Source organism: Malaclemys terrapin, chromosome 7 (assembly GCF_027887155.1).
Source record: "Malaclemys terrapin pileata isolate rMalTer1 chromosome 7, rMalTer1.hap1, whole genome shotgun sequence".
Classification (NCBI taxonomy): Eukaryota; Metazoa; Chordata; order Testudines; family Emydidae; genus Malaclemys; species Malaclemys terrapin.
Genome location: NC_071511.1, coordinates 13,068,233 through 13,083,955, shown reverse-complemented (window position 1 = coordinate 13,083,955; position 15,723 = coordinate 13,068,233). Strand labels below are relative to the sequence as shown.

Below are 15,723 nucleotides of genomic sequence, written 5' to 3'. Positions count from 1 at the left end.
CACGTAACCCATCTTTCATAAAATACATCTTAGTTATGCCATAATCATATCATAACCATACCTCTATGAAGAATATGGGGCGTAGTGTCACAATTATGTCATGTGATTAAATCTCCAGGAATACATCCAACCAAAATTGGCAACCCTAGCTTTGGGACATGACTCAGACAAGTCTGACCCTCAGCAATTCCCAGCTTCTGGAACAGCCAATGTAAGAAAGAACAGCCCTTGGGCTGCTCTACTTCATGGTTGCGACCACTTAGCCTCTGAACAGCCTCAGGATCAGTGTACGTAGAAGGGGGGAAATGTATATTAGAAAAGAAAAATACCTGAGTGCTAAGTACAGCAAACTTAAATTTACTTCACAGCCTACCACACAATCCCTAACAGCAAGTATTAAATATTCGATCTGGAGGTACAATAGATACAAGTTACTATGGGCTATATTTGACCCTTCTGCGTAGAAGAGTATGGGGGATGAAGGATGCCCACCCTCTCTTGCATTGCCATGTTACCAGAATGTTCACTCCAGGTGATGAGGGAATGGTGGGGGGATGGACCTAATGGGCCAGATATTCTCCCAAGAAGCAAATGCACAGATGTTAAGCATAGAGTAAACAAAACCACACCTGTGCCTTCCCCCCAACATCTTTGCGGATGGCCATGGGGGAAATAAGCAGCACCCGTCTGAAGTACCTACCAGATCACCTCCTGGGTCAGTGCAATTATTCACTACCCACTACTCAAGGCATAGTGTATTATCCCTCTTCTAGCCTTATATTTCCACAGTCAGCTGTAGTTTATGGCACAATGAAAAACACTTATTCTTTAAATACCAACACACCATTTTGTAGCTTGGGGAAAAAAAATGTGTGGGAGCCACCCAACCAATCTATAAAACTATATGGAAAATGCTGTGATACTATAAATACAAAGTTGTCCCTTGAAGAAAGATTTCAAGCTGTTCTTGTCTATTTTGGTCTCATTAGGCTGCAGCTACATGATTAATGACTTAGTTTAAGGGTAATTTAATTTATAGCATGGTATGTATGAAAGGTTATTCCTTGTTATGCCCTACTCAAATTATGTCTACCTTACAAAAACAAACTTTTAATGACTCAATAAATAGAAGCCATAGATAGACTGTGTAACAAATTATATATTGGATAACAATCTATAACCTGTTATTAGGTTATGAGGGTTGCATTGATTTGAATTTTACCCAAAAGCAAACATTACGTTTCTGACATTGTAAAATAAAAGAACAGCAAAAGTCTGCATTGTGATCTTTTTAACATGTGGCCAATTCTTCATTTTCCCATTTTAAAAAAACAACTACTCCTCTCACCAATGGAGTCAAATACATCTATCCTTGCTGGAACATTTCCTGGTTCTCATGCATGATCAAAGAAAAACATAAAAATCGATTAAAGAATGGGATCAAAGAATGAGGAGGGACAACAATATCTCAGGAGGAGTTATCTTGGTGACATCCATTCCAGACTTTGACTGGAAAAGAAAGCTGTAAGACTCAATTGTGACACTTTCATTTTGGGATGCTATTTAATCAATGCAGCTGGGAGAAATTGTGCAAAATGAACAGTATGGGCGTTTTGATGTTTTTCTTATTCAATTGTCTATTTCCAAAATTCAGGGGTTTTTCACAATTTTGAGGGACAGAAATTCATAGTGAATAATATTAAGACTAGACAGACATCTTCACTTAAATGTTTGCATTTATGAATTCTGGGGGTCTAAAAAGCCTGATCCAAAGCCCATTGATTTTGGTGAAAAGACTCCCATTGATTCCAGTGTGCTTTGGTTCAGGTCTTAAATGAACAAGTAATCCATGGATTCTGTCTGGATTTTGTTATTGACTTTAATAATACTTTGTTCTTATTTTACAGACATTAGTTACAAAGAAAATCAGAGTTAGACTTAGAAGTGTTCGGAGATTTCTCAAAGTCAATGAACAAGTCAACATCAGAACCAAGTTCTCTTGACCTCTACCTAATCTAATACAAATCATTTTAATCCTGGTAAATAATATTATCTTTCTTAGCCTTGCTTTCCCTATCTGTAAAATTAGGGCAACAATACTCACCACAGGCAAAATCTGAATATATATCAATACAGGGCCCAAATATGCAACTGGTGGGATCATAGGAACTTCTACTGATTTATAGGAAGATGGGAATTTCCATACTGGATCAGACCTAGAGTCACTGTAATCCACTTTCCTGCCTCCAACAGTGGCAGGAATCGGAACTAGCAGAACAGCCAGTCTCCAGGATACCTAATGAGTAGGTTGTAGCAGGGTGCCTGATTGGCTACACTACCGGATTGGTGGGAAGAGTCAGCAGATCAGCTGTTAAACCCAGCAGTTTGGAAGCTTCTCAAGGCATTTCCTTATGGATGTGACAGCTGCTGTGCCTGCTTGTTCCCCGCAACTGCCCTGGTCTTGGACCCAGCCCTGCCACTACCTTGCCTCACTCCTGGTAACCCAGTTCTGACTGTCGGTTCCTATTCCTGGCTACTGATGCCTCTTCTAACCCCTAGGTCTGACTCCTTTGACCATTAGGCCTGACTGCCCTCTAACAGTGGCCAGTTCCAAAGGAAGATGCAAAAATCTCCACAGTAGGCAGATGAAGAATAATCTGCCCCAGTAAAGACCCTGCCCCTAATTCCTAATTGTCAGAGGTAGGTTTAAACCCTGACTCATGAAGTTTTATCTCTCGCCCCAAAATTTCTGTTAGCATTACCTATTCAATATCCTTGTTATCTATATACCAGAGTTAGAAGAGTTAATGCTTAAAAAAACTGTGGAAGGGATGTAACCTTGCTCTTCAGGGAGTAAGCCAATTCTCAGAAGTAATTCTCTTGATTTCATGCCATTTATTCAACAATGTGCCTTTCCCCACTGACATTGTCACATGAATCAGAATCCTCTGGAAAATGGGAATGACTTTGTCTAGCAGAGTACAGTCCCTTTCCTGTCCCCACGGGATTGCCCTGTAGATTTGCAATGCCTCTGGGCCTGCCATATGCAGCAGTGAGGAGCACCTTACCCTTTCTGATGTCTCTTCAATACCACTTGCTGCACAATTCACAAGGAAAGTTTAGAAGTGCTAGTTCTTTGCCTGGTTCCCTTTTCCTAGTGAGAGATTCAGCTGGCTTCATATTTGCCAGATTTTTCATTTACTTCTGATGCCATGTACTAAAGGCAAAACACACAGGAGTGCTGGTAATAGACTATTGTTTTTCTTCATTTTTCTGCACTGGTTGCCTGATATGCATCAGATAAATAGAAGGCTTATAACCCTATCATATGGCAGGAACGAATATATATATCTACTGACTCTGTTACATTGCTGTGACACAATCCTGTAGCAAGAGTCACCAAGATGTCTTATTAGGAGGTTACATCTTTTTCTGTTGGGTACCCTCCTCCTTGGGCATTTCCAGGAGCGTGTTCTGCAGGCGTCTACTCTGTAAATCAACTCAGAAACTGAAGCTGGTGCTCCATTCGTTCAGCAGAATATCTCAGCCGGCGCACCAGTGCTCTGGAATCTGCTTGATCTCCCTGTTGGTTTTCAGGCGGAGTTAAGATATTGGGTTTGCTTTATAGACCCATAAGTCACTTAAGTGGCTTGGGACCTGTCTTTTTGAGAGACCCATGTCTCTCAGCTGAGGTCAGTGGAAATGCTTGAGTTGGAGTGTCCAGGGTATATAATAGCTCTTTCTTCCAAGATGCACTGTTAAGTATTCTGCGCTCCAATCCAAGTAAACACTTAATCATGTGCCTAGCTTTAAGGATGTGAGTAGACAAACTGACTTCAGTGGGACTTTTCCCACACTTAACAATCACATGCATAAGTGCTTTTCTGGACTGGGCCAGTATACTTAAAGGCCTCTCTGTTTTGGAATTTCCCCCTTTCCTGGGTCTATGATATAATCCAAAAATATTCACTGTAAGAAACATCGAGAATCCTATCCATTGGATAGGCATTTGGGGGCCTGGGCACAAGTGTGACTTTTGCTATGGGGGCAGAGGATGCAGATGGGGAGAGCAGAGTTCTACAGGGGGTGGAAGAAAGTCTTAGTGCAGAGGAAGGCCATTGGTTTAGTAGCGGTGTGTGTGTGAAAATGTGCTTCTACCTGGAGCGAGTGAAGGACCTATGCCGAAGTGCCACCAAAGGCCCAGACCACCGCCAGGTATTCGAATCGGGCCCCACACTTCCTAAAGCCGGCCCTGCCCATGATAACGGCTTTTTACCTATATATGTTAATCTAAACAACTACTAATATTAACCATTATGATTCTAGCCAGTGGAAGGCAATGGTGCCTACATACACAAGCCAGTTAATTACTTTACACAGAGAAACATTTATCTATAAAAGATAATGCACACATATTTTACAAATTTTTAAACTATTTACAATGCATCAGAGAATGCAACATGTCAATAACAATTGCAAATGCATTAATTGTACTTAGTGTTGTCCATTTTCTTATAAATGGCTTAAATTCAATCAGTAGGCCAGATACTGTAAAATTATCAAATCGCCTTAAAATCAATATATCTGCATAGTTGCTGACCACTTATGTAATTGGTTAGTAAATCATTCATAATGATGCAAAGATATAAATTCCGTAACAGACCATAAGACATTAAATTATGCAACCACTAAAGTTAATGAAAAATAACTAAACATTAAAAACGTGTGTTAAAACCACTGAAATTGAGTTAAGACAGTAAAATAAAGTTAATGCAGTGGTTATCAGTGAGCTATGAGAGGCCTTTGAAAAAAGGTGTTTGTGCTGCTGAAATGCATGTGGATTTCATGCTGGACACTTTTTTTGGTGGGTCTTTTCAATAGTTCGAAATTCTAGGTTCCAGATCTTCCCCCTCTCTCTGTAATTGAGGGTACAGCAACAGTAATTCTATGCTGTTGGCATCTCTGCCAATAACTGTAGCCCTGCTTCTGGAGGGGTTTGGCTGGGAGGAATGGCACTTTTGGAATCTTCGCACAAGTCTGGAGGAGCTATTGAAGGCTCAGTTCCCAAATTAAGATCTGTGGATAGATTTGGGCAAGGCCGCAGCATCCTTTCAACAATGCTCTTGCTATAGCATAGGAGTGGCTGGAGGGCAGCAAATACAGCTCTTTGTGTGACAGCTTTTAGATCAATGACTGTTGTCACTACTTTATCTATTATTATTATTACTACTACTACACACTTTGAGGAAACTGCAGTAGGGCTCTGGGGTTGGACTTGGGCAAGTTCAAGTCCATGATTCACCCAAGATGTCCTCTGCTGGTATGTGAGATAGGGAGTTCTGTTACTGTTTCCCAGTGGTGTAAGATGCAGTGCTACTAGTTCTGTCTGGAATTATTAACTCTTACAGAGAAATAGAAAGCTACCTTGATGCCCCTAAGCTGGATCCAGTCTATTACTACTGCCACTGTCAGACCCTGGGACTCTAGATTTACCTTCTGCTGCCCTCTGTATTGCCTCTTGTTAATTCCTTGTTAGGTCCAATACCTCACTCTTTTGAAATATCACATTTCACTATGCGAACAGGAAAAAATCTTACACTCCCCTGCTGAAAACAAGAATTCAGCTTGAGAAAGGAAACTCTCCAGCTATTAAAGTGAAAACAAGCATAACATACAAAATCTAAATAAATAAGGATTAGATTGTGGCATTTAGGCACTCCCCTGTATAGGGCAAGATGCCAATGGGAAGAACGCAGTCTTAGGGAGGAGAGTTCCCAAGTGCACAGCCTCTGCATCCAGATTACTATACCTGTTGTGAGGTGAAGCTCATTTTCCTATGCTGGACATAGAGTAGGGGGAGGAAAAAAGAAATCACCTTGTCTCCTCCCCATCTTTTTGTGACTCTCTGTGATTCTTGAGAAGTAAGAATGGAGCAAAATGGATGAATCCCTAAGAACACATGCAATAATTCTGCTTGTCCTTATGTGGTACAGAGAATAGGTTACTTGACGCCCTACTACTTTACACACACACACACACACTTTCTGGGCTGGGCAGAATCTGGCCTTAAATAAACAAATACATATAAAGAAAAGATGTCTCTTGAAGGAGTAGGTGGGAAAGGCTACTAAGGCTGTAAGTGGCGATGAACTTATTTTAGAGGAGTTTCTCTCCTGACAGAGCTGAATTTTCATTTTTTAACTCAATTTTTGACAAAAATTCTAATGAAAAAGGAGTGGTGTGTGTGTGTGTGTGTGTGTGTGTGTGTAAATTCTCATGAAAAAAATTCCCACTTTTTAACCTACTCTTCTGACAATGAGCAGTGGTGTCATGATCCCAACAAGGGCAGTCAGGACCAAGGGTCAGAGCAGGGGCAAACCTGAGGCTGGGGACCAGTTCATAGCCAGGTTCCAGGCCAGGATCAATACCATAGGTCCAAGTTTGAGTCAGGAGTTCAGGTCCAAGGTCAGAATCAGAAGTTCAGGAGCAGGGAGCACAAATGATCATGGCAAAAACAGAAGGTCCACACTGTTGCCTGGACACTTCCTGGAATCCACGTTGGGTTTATATAGAGTAGGGATCTAATCAGGAGCCTTGAGCCTGCAGTCTGTCAAACCCTAGAGAGAGGACTGTCTGTCAAACTTTCAGCAGGCCATGTGCAAGTGTGGTACAACTGCTACTGGATGATATTATAGAGCTGTCAGCAGCCTGGCAGACCTGAGTTCTAGACCCATCAGGTCTTATAAAGGGATTTGATATCTTGTTCCAGGAGGCCTGTATCTAATGGGGCTCCTGAGTCTGCCAATGTTTTTATTTGTGTCACTTCTATTTAAATTTCTTTTAGCATCTTGATCAGTTCTGAGGTCACAGACAGTACTTAGACCTCAGTCATTACCTCAAATGACTCCAGTTTATGCTTATTTGATATAGGCAAGCTCTTCTACATTTTGAAAAGTATTCTTTTTTTCTTACTTTGAAATGATGTATTATGTACTTTTTTTGTATTTTTGCTTTGTCATCTTGTAAATGTTTTCCTTCTGACTGTGATTGAATTAACAGTCTTTGGAATGTCACTGGGGAGGACAGCAGTTTTGTGACCTGTGGGACTCTCATGGTCCTGGGAGAACGTGTTGATGGTCTGCTGAGAACTGTTAGGTCACATAGTGCTAGTTGTTTCTCCTTGTTCCCAGCTGCTCTTATGGGCTTTTCAGCTCTTCCTCATCTAGTTTACATACATGTAGTCCCTTACCCATATTATAGTCCCCAGAGTATTCTTATTGTTGAAGCTTCAACATCATACTTTGTATTCTAGGTGGCACTGAAGACACTTGCTTAAAAATAAACTTTTGAGCAGCTTGTGTATGGGTCTTTTCTCTTACATTGTGTTTTTGTGGCTCTTAAGACAATCAAACACAATTGACAGCAACTCCCTTTATTATCAGGGTGACATTTCTCTGTTGCTTAAGTACTTTTCTACAAATGCACTGATTGCTCTGCTATATTCAAACAACCGCATATGACTACCAAACAGCCCTTTTAGGGATTACTTGACCAGAGATAGCATTAGAATTAACTTTGCTAACTAGTTTAATATGCCTCTATTCCCTGTAAATCCATTGCACACTGTAGAATGCCAGAGACTACAGCTGGTAGGCCAAGAAGCAGTGAAAGCAGGGGTGGCTGCACTGAAGGGAAGGGATATGATTGATGGTGACCAGCTGGGGCCTCTGCTCCTGAACCCAATCTCCTGAACCCAGAAACTGTGCAGGGTAGATTCCCCACACATACTCTGGGGTACTAAGACCCAGAGGGTGCCTCCTCTTCCCATTACCATGTGGTGTTGTGGCAAAACTGCAGAGAACAATCAGTAGGGTGACCAGACATCCCGACTTTATAGGGTATTTGGGGCTTTGTCTTATATAGGCACCTATTACCTCCTACCTCCGTCCCAATTTTTCACACTTACTCTCTGGTTACCCTGACAGCCAGACAGAGACTTGAGCTGGTAGAGGCAGAAGCAGCCAAAATAGGGACCCCTGGACATTCCAGTCAAAAACTGTAGAAAGTTCTCTGACTTTCTCTGCCATCCACTGATTGGCTGTTTGATCCAATCTCCTCACAGTCTCTTCAAACTAAGCTTCACTCCAAACATGTCCCTTCTACTCTCTCCTCCCCTGTGCTCCACCTCCCTTCTCTTTTGGGCATAAGCTTTCGTAGGCTAAAACCCACTTCATAGGATGCATGCAGTGAAAAATACAGTAGGAAGATATATATACACAGAGAACATGAAAAAATGGGTGCTGCCATACCAACTCTAACGAGACTAATCAATTAAGGTGGGCATGCATCCGATGAAGTGGGTTTTAGCCCATGAAAGCTTATGCCCAAATAAATCTGTTAGTCTCTAAGGTGCCACAAGTACTCTTCGTTCTTTATATAGGAAGTGGATGGTGTCCCTTTAAATAGTTTGGAAACCTTGTACTGGGTCTTCTTCCTATCTTCTATTGCCATAGCCATCAGAACCCTGCCAGAACACCAGATCTCGCATATATATATATATATATATATATATGGAGATATACCTATCTCATAGAACTGGAAGGGACCCCAAAAGGTTATTGAGTCCAGCCCCCTGTCTTCACTCGCAGGACCAATTTTGCCCCAGATCCCTAAGTGGCCCCCTCAGGGATTGAATTCTTAACTCTTGGTTTAGTAGGCCAATGCTCAAATCACTGAGCTATCCCTCCTCCTTGTTTGTATATAGTTAATAAACTCAGTTATTTGGAACCCAACTGTGTCTGTGTGGCTTCCCTGTATTATTAATGGTGTGTAAAGGAAAAGGACATAACACTGTTTCTCTCATCTTTTTGCCATTTTCCATCTCTCTTAACAAGAACTTTACAGCGGATGCTGCCAAGAATTTTAATAACATGGACTGTGTTTCTGACCATCTTCCTTCATTTGGTCTCATCTTTAGAGACTAGAACCATATTATAGGATCTAAGTGAGGGAAATGACTCTCTCTCTCTCTCTCTGTTCCCTGAACACTCCATTTGCAGTATGTACCGTGCATGCCTCCCACTTGTATCAACAAAACAAACAAAAAACCCTCCACAGAGACCACAGGGCACACTTTGACAACCTGAAAAGCTATTCCCACAAAAGGCCAGATTGTGCCCATTAGGCCAATGCACCTATGTGAGTTCCAAGAGGCATTGCACGCTGCCTCCCAGAACTACCTGCCTGCTACACCATCACTGAAGGGGATCTCTCTTCCACAATAAGCCAGCTATTTAGGCTCTGTGTGACAAAGAGCCATAGTTCAGCTTTCTCCCTCAGCTTTCTCCGAGGCAGCTAGCACCTCAGGTGTGCTAGCAGGGAACTGTCCTTGTACTTAAGAGAATTGATGTAACCATGGGCGGTCCCTTTGTGTGAGAGTTAAAAATGTTTGTGCCCTCGTCAGCACACCCATTCAGGGACCAGCTACAAACTTTGACAGACCAAGGACACTTAGATTACCCTATTGCATTGGAGTTTCTGAGGGGGAATGAAACACAACAGGTTAATTCCTTCGAATTCCCAAGCTCTGCCCAGTATTCTGCGTGATTCCGGTAGGCTAGGAACCCATCTTATATGACCGTTTTAAAATTTTGACAGTGAATTCCTCTCAGAGCTAGAAAAGGCATGTGCACATCTCCAAAGCTGTCTTATCTCAGGACAGGCAATTGTTGGGTGAGTCCTGCCACCACTGATTCACATGCATGTTTGGGTGTCTGCTTAAACTTCTTCATATGACTGGCACTAAGCACCTGCTCTTTGACAGGGGCAGTAGCAAAGGTCGGTTTTAGATGGATTGTCAGAAAAACCCAGCAAATACAATCTCCCCTGAAAGCTCACAGGCGCTGTGTGGCAAGAGTAGGAGCAGCAGTGCGTTAGAGTGGGGTACTGCTCCCAGAACTTCTGTCCTCTGCAATGTGATATTCTACAGACCAGAGCCTCTCCGCCCCTGCACCAAGACTCCGCTGGAAGAGTCGTCAGCCAGAGCTGAGATCTGTAATGGGGCACAGCAGTGAGGGCATGCTAGGGCAGCAGGGGACAGGAGTCAGGCCCTACCAAGACCTGCTCCAGGACAGCAGTGAGCAATTAACAAGCTACCCATCTCTATGGTCACCCTGATACCTCTGCATGGATATGTTATTTATGTCTCTATACTTCCCCTCCACACACACCACCACACACACGTCTCTCCTTGCCCCCATTCTCTGTCTTTGTTTGGTTAAACTAAACTCTTCTGGCCAGCGACTACCACTTCCTGTATGTACAGCACCTAGCACATGTCGATCACTGCCATATTAATAGTAAAGCCTTGCTTCTGTGCCATCCCTAAAAAAGAATGGAAGTGCACATACCTTGCTAAAGTCAATGTAACACACATTGCTGTGTATGTGACAAAAAGTTAGACACGGGAATTGGGTGATACTATATTCCTGGCCACAGGTAAGAGGTTACACCACATCTAAAACCTAAAGGGTGCAGACGGTGATGCCAGAATGCCTGCAACCTGATTGCACAGTGCACATATCTTTGCACAGGGTGGACAAATGGAACTATTGCATATACACAGAAGAGAACTCAAGAGTCATAGGCCTACACTAGGAATTTTCCCATCCACTGTTGCTGTCACAGGTTCAGCTCCACCAGCGTTAGCAATTTTGTGTGTTTGATGGATGGATCACTGGCAATTTTAATACTGTGCCAAGTAACCCACCTCACAGCAGGGTATTAAAAACATTGGTGTCAGCCATAAACAGTTGAGATTCCAGCACTGCTAATGCCAGTGGAGCTGAACGGGTGTTAGCATCAGTGGGAAATGTAGACAGAGCCATGTTGTAAACTTGTCCTGAAAAGAGGACAACCAGTTTATGCCAAATCCCAAGTAGACAACAGTAGATTTGCAGCACCCATGCAACTGGGGCAAAAGAAAACAAACCAGGGATTTTACCAGTGAGAAATAACCCTGATTGAATGGCGCACAGCTGGTGCTAGCAGTACTGAAAAGAGGTCATCTGTCTTCTGTCCGCACTGAAGTTGCAACATTCAAGAGAATGCAGACCATGAGTGTATTAACAGAAAAGCAGGGGAGATATGTTTATTTTTTTGCTGGTGACCCACAATTTTGCCCTTTTCATTCTTATGAGAGAGAAACAGACATTTGGGACTAGAAGATAAAGGGATCTTGGGAAATCATTATCTGCTGCAATGGCATCAAAGAAGCAGTTTTGTAAAGCAAAGTACTAAAAATGAAGTGAGGTGTTGAATCTTTAATTATCATGTGACTATTGTGGGGCAATTAATTTTACAGTCCCTGAACAAATGGGTGAAAACACTTCTAGTCCTCAGGAGAAAAAGCAGAGAAACTGCTTTTTAATCTACTTAGCTGTATCTAATCCACAGGGCAGGAATCCATTGTGCTAAAATACTGTAAATGAGATGATAGCCTGGCACTTACCTGGCTGGAGCTTCACAGGGAGAGGAGATGGAGTTGGAGCATGAAGGTATAACACAAAGAAAATGGGCACCTTATTCTCTCCCAACACCTCAAGGGAGAGATTCTGAATCCTCTTTTTGCATGTCTAAGTTTCACTGCTCCCTTTTCTAAAAAAGTGTCTTGCCAGCATTCTATTCTATGCTATTCTATTCTATATAGGTGCTTATACCACTCACATCCGCACAGTATCTGAGCCCTTTCCAATAGTACATTTAGCAACTTCACTAACACCTGTCACATGTGGCTTGTCCTCCCTCTCAAGCTCAACTTGGGGGAGAACCGTGTGTGCAGTGAAGTGTTTTGTTTTGGTAGGGTTTTGATTTTTACAGTGTGAAGCAGTCTCACATTGTTTTGGGGAAAAAATGCATTTTCTGTACATCCCATTTTTGTATTGAGAGTTTAAATAATGTGAATAAATCACAGAGATTATCAAATGCTGGTCTGCCATTTTGCAAATGCAAACATCACCTGGACATCTACATAACTGATTATACACACAAATCAGATACTTTGGTGTCCAAGGGATAGTAACTGTAAGTGCAAAATTGTACCTGGAATTATTTAGGCCTACAACCAGTAATGGAAGGCCCATTGAAAAATGGGCTAGAATTTTGGCCAAATGTCTCTATATAATCCTCTTGGACTACCACCTTGATAGCAAAAGGGGGAATTTTTGAGTCAATCTTTTTCTGAATTTATCTTCTTTAAGAGAGTTCACTTGAAATTCATCTCTCAATGGCATGTCACAAAGGAACATATCACTAAGAAGGGTCTGTCTGCACCCATTGAGTTGGGAAAGAAAGGAAAGCATTTGGAGCCCTGACTCAGAGCTAGGGAAATCCTAATTTTAATTCCCTTGAGTGTTCTTTGCATTAGAAGAGTAAACTGCATTCATCTGACCGCACTGTGAGGGCAATTGGGAGAGCATCTGTGATGAGTATCTTTTATAAACTCAATCCATAAATACAGAGTTGCTGCAAAATCTTAGAAAGAAATTTAGCAACACTGGCGTATAGATAGGTACACGTTCTTTTAATGAATAATTTCTGTTGAAATACAAAACAAAATATATGGTACCGCTTCAGAGACACACAAAACAAACACACAATCTGAACTCTGCCCTATTTCTGATGCCGGGGCCTTGTTACATTCTTCTTTTGGGAGTGGAAAATATTGTAATACTCGCTTATAGAAATCAATGGATTTTTTGGAACACTGCACGTAACAACTCCAGCACACAGAGGCAGGACAAAATTTCCTACAACCTCTGTCCTCCCAATCAGACATAACATAAAATCAAAACAAGACCGCAATTTAGCACTAAGATATAGTTGGTGGTGGTGCTGACTACAGTGATCATTACAATATTTGCCTAAACCGCAAGAAACTGGTTTTAGGAAATCCCATAATTCACTGTTAGCCTCCTTAATTATGGTTGCAAAGCTGGAAACAAAAAAGAAAAGTATATCTCCAATTTGATTTAAAGTGCCAAAGTTGTTTTGCATTATTTACAGATTTATTCTTGAGTTGAAAGACAGTACTAGTTACTAAAAATAAAACCCCAAAATACTAGTATCTCACTAGTATTTTAAGAAGATTGTTATATGTATGGGTGTATTTTATTATTCTTTTTTGTACAATCTGATATATAGTAGTCACCAGCATCAGATAGATAGGAATTTGAGACGTTTTGTGTGATCGTACCTTTGAAGCAGAGACACAAGAAACACAAAACACTGACTCAATACCCCTGAAGCCCCAAGGCAAAGGCTTGCTGATGAAGATACATTATTTGTGTTGCTGTGGTGCTCAGAATTGCAAGCATTGTAAGATTTAATTTTCTTTTCCCACATAAGACTTACAGGACTTTCAAGATATTTGAAGAGGAAGCAAGTTTGATTTCTGCCTTCAGAAAAAAATAAAGGTGATTTAGAAGAAGTAACTATTCTGCATTCATCTTATAATATGTACCTATAAATTACTGCAAAAAAAATACAAAGGAATGAATAGACTTTTATCTAAACAGTCCTATTATTTTACAAGTGTAGTTATTCTATGAATGCTGTAAGAAATTCCTAGCATGGAGGCTCATTATATCAGTAATATAAGAAAAGTCCCTTTAAAAATGCAACAAATGTCTGCAACAAAATAGTTCTCCAAAAAGCACAATGGAAATATACCATGACATAAAACACAACTGAATGATCATCATACAGTTCCTATTGTTTGTCTCTGGACCCACAAACTTCCAAAACTTTTAATAAAGTATTGCAGTTCCTTTAAAGCTGCAATGTACCATATAAATAACTGATGGAATCAAACTTGCAACTAATTCATAAATCTTTGGATGAAAACATCAAGTTCAGTATATGTTATCACCTCGTTTGTTTGGATTTTTTGTTTGTTTTGTTTGTTTTGTTCCCCCCATTTAAATAAACAAAAGAGGAAACTTTCATCTAACGACTTACTTAAATCATCTGAAGCCATATGTTTATTGCTTTTAAACCTTCAGCTTTTAGAAAATGAGATGAGTATCCTGTTACCTTGCCCACCTTTTAATATGCCGTATCAAGTCACATGAAAGTGCCAAAATTAGCACTGTCATTCTCTGTGTTGCCCATTAGTTTTACTGCAACACACAGCTAGTGAAACAGTCAAAAATATACCTGTAGTGTCTTTATAGCAGCACAGTCTCCTATTATGTTTTATCCTAACCTCACTTGAATACAAATTCAATATATATTTTTCCTTAGCAAAGAATAAATACATTTTGAGGATCAGTTATTCATCGAAACACAGCATAAATAAAGCAGTGATTTGTTGTTTTCTACATTCTCTACCTCTTATGCTAATGAAAATCACCAAAAGAAAGAGAAAATGCACCTTCCCCAGCATTATTCACATTGCAGTAGACACCACAATTTTGTACTTACAGATCTTAACAGTGAAATGTCTCAGGATCTCTACAATTTTCTGCAGAACTGTTTCAAGCTCTCAGCAAGCCACACTGTTCATCCAGGCAGAACCAAGCCGTATGGAATGTCTATGCAGCTGGGAGATAATGGAACTATTTTCCCAGCTGGGACTACAAGCCTTTTATCCACTGAGCATTGCGTGTCTCTTCACTGGTACTACCCATGAAATACACTGCTTTCTTGCTGTATTCGTGACAGGACCCACACGATTTGTGTTTGAATCACATGCACACATAGCCGCTATGGCTTTAGAATATTCTTATCTGGAAATCTTGTACATATAAAAATCAGCTCTCTACTAATCGTTGTTCATGCAAGCTGAGAAAGCAAAAGCACAGCTTTCACACCAGTAGCATTTGTTTGCAGTGTTGTAGCTGTGCATGAAAGATTAAATTCTTTTCATACAGATATGAGTGCCTGTCAGGTAATCAGAAAACCTCTCTTCTCGAAAACTGGGTCACTAACCAGTAGTAGATTTAGAACAGGAGTGGAAATAATTATGTTTGTTTCCTGGTCCCACAACTGCTCCATGCACTACATAAGATTAAGCTTGTAGGAAGTCTGTCTGGATTTAGATTACATTCTACCACAAGTTCTCTTCACAAAACATTTAAATAACCCTTCTGTGCTTTCCATATTTAAAAAAAATAGACTTGCTTGTCTAAAGTAATGCATAACCAAATTCTATTTATTAATAAACTTCAAAACTGCCCTGATTTCCACTACTCTTTTTGGGATTGCTCCAGTGGAGAGGCCAAGAGCTGAGGATGCTTCTACTTTAGTTAGTAAAATATTTGTATTCACAGGAGAGGGACATGTAAATGGCAGGTTACAGAACATTTCTGCCAAGAGTAGTGCATTGTTTCACAGCTATTGCTTCACCAAAACAGTTTAATGTAATCCCCATGTAAATCCATTAGTTTGAAATGGGATTAATTGCACGCCTGCCTGAGCAATAAGATGCCGAAAGGAAGTGAAAGTCAGACGGCAACAGATATGCACGTGCCAAAAAGACCAAAGTGACATGCTGGTAAATAAAATAGAGGGAACGTTTTATTTTGTTTAGATAATTTGGATTGACTCCAGTAATAAACATAAAAGTTACACGCAATAGACCAACTTAAGTTTCTAGCATAACTCTACTGACTTTGGTGAATTTACACCAAATTTAATTTGTTCTTTTTTAGTGTAGTCAACTAG

The 15,723-nt window shown here is 40.7% G+C and overlaps 1 protein-coding gene across 1 annotated transcript in view; it reads right to left on the bottom strand.

Annotated features, from left to right (window-relative positions):
• CNTN6 (contactin 6) overlaps positions 1 to 14,594 on the bottom strand; it is a 221,956-nt gene extending 207,362 nt beyond the window's left edge. Inside the window, exon 1 of the mRNA XM_054033268.1 lies at positions 14,482 to 14,594. The gene's annotated coding sequence lies outside the window, so the exon portion shown is untranslated. The remainder of the gene's footprint in view (positions 1 to 14,481) is intronic.
• Between the last annotated feature and the right edge of the window lie 1,129 nt (positions 14,595 to 15,723).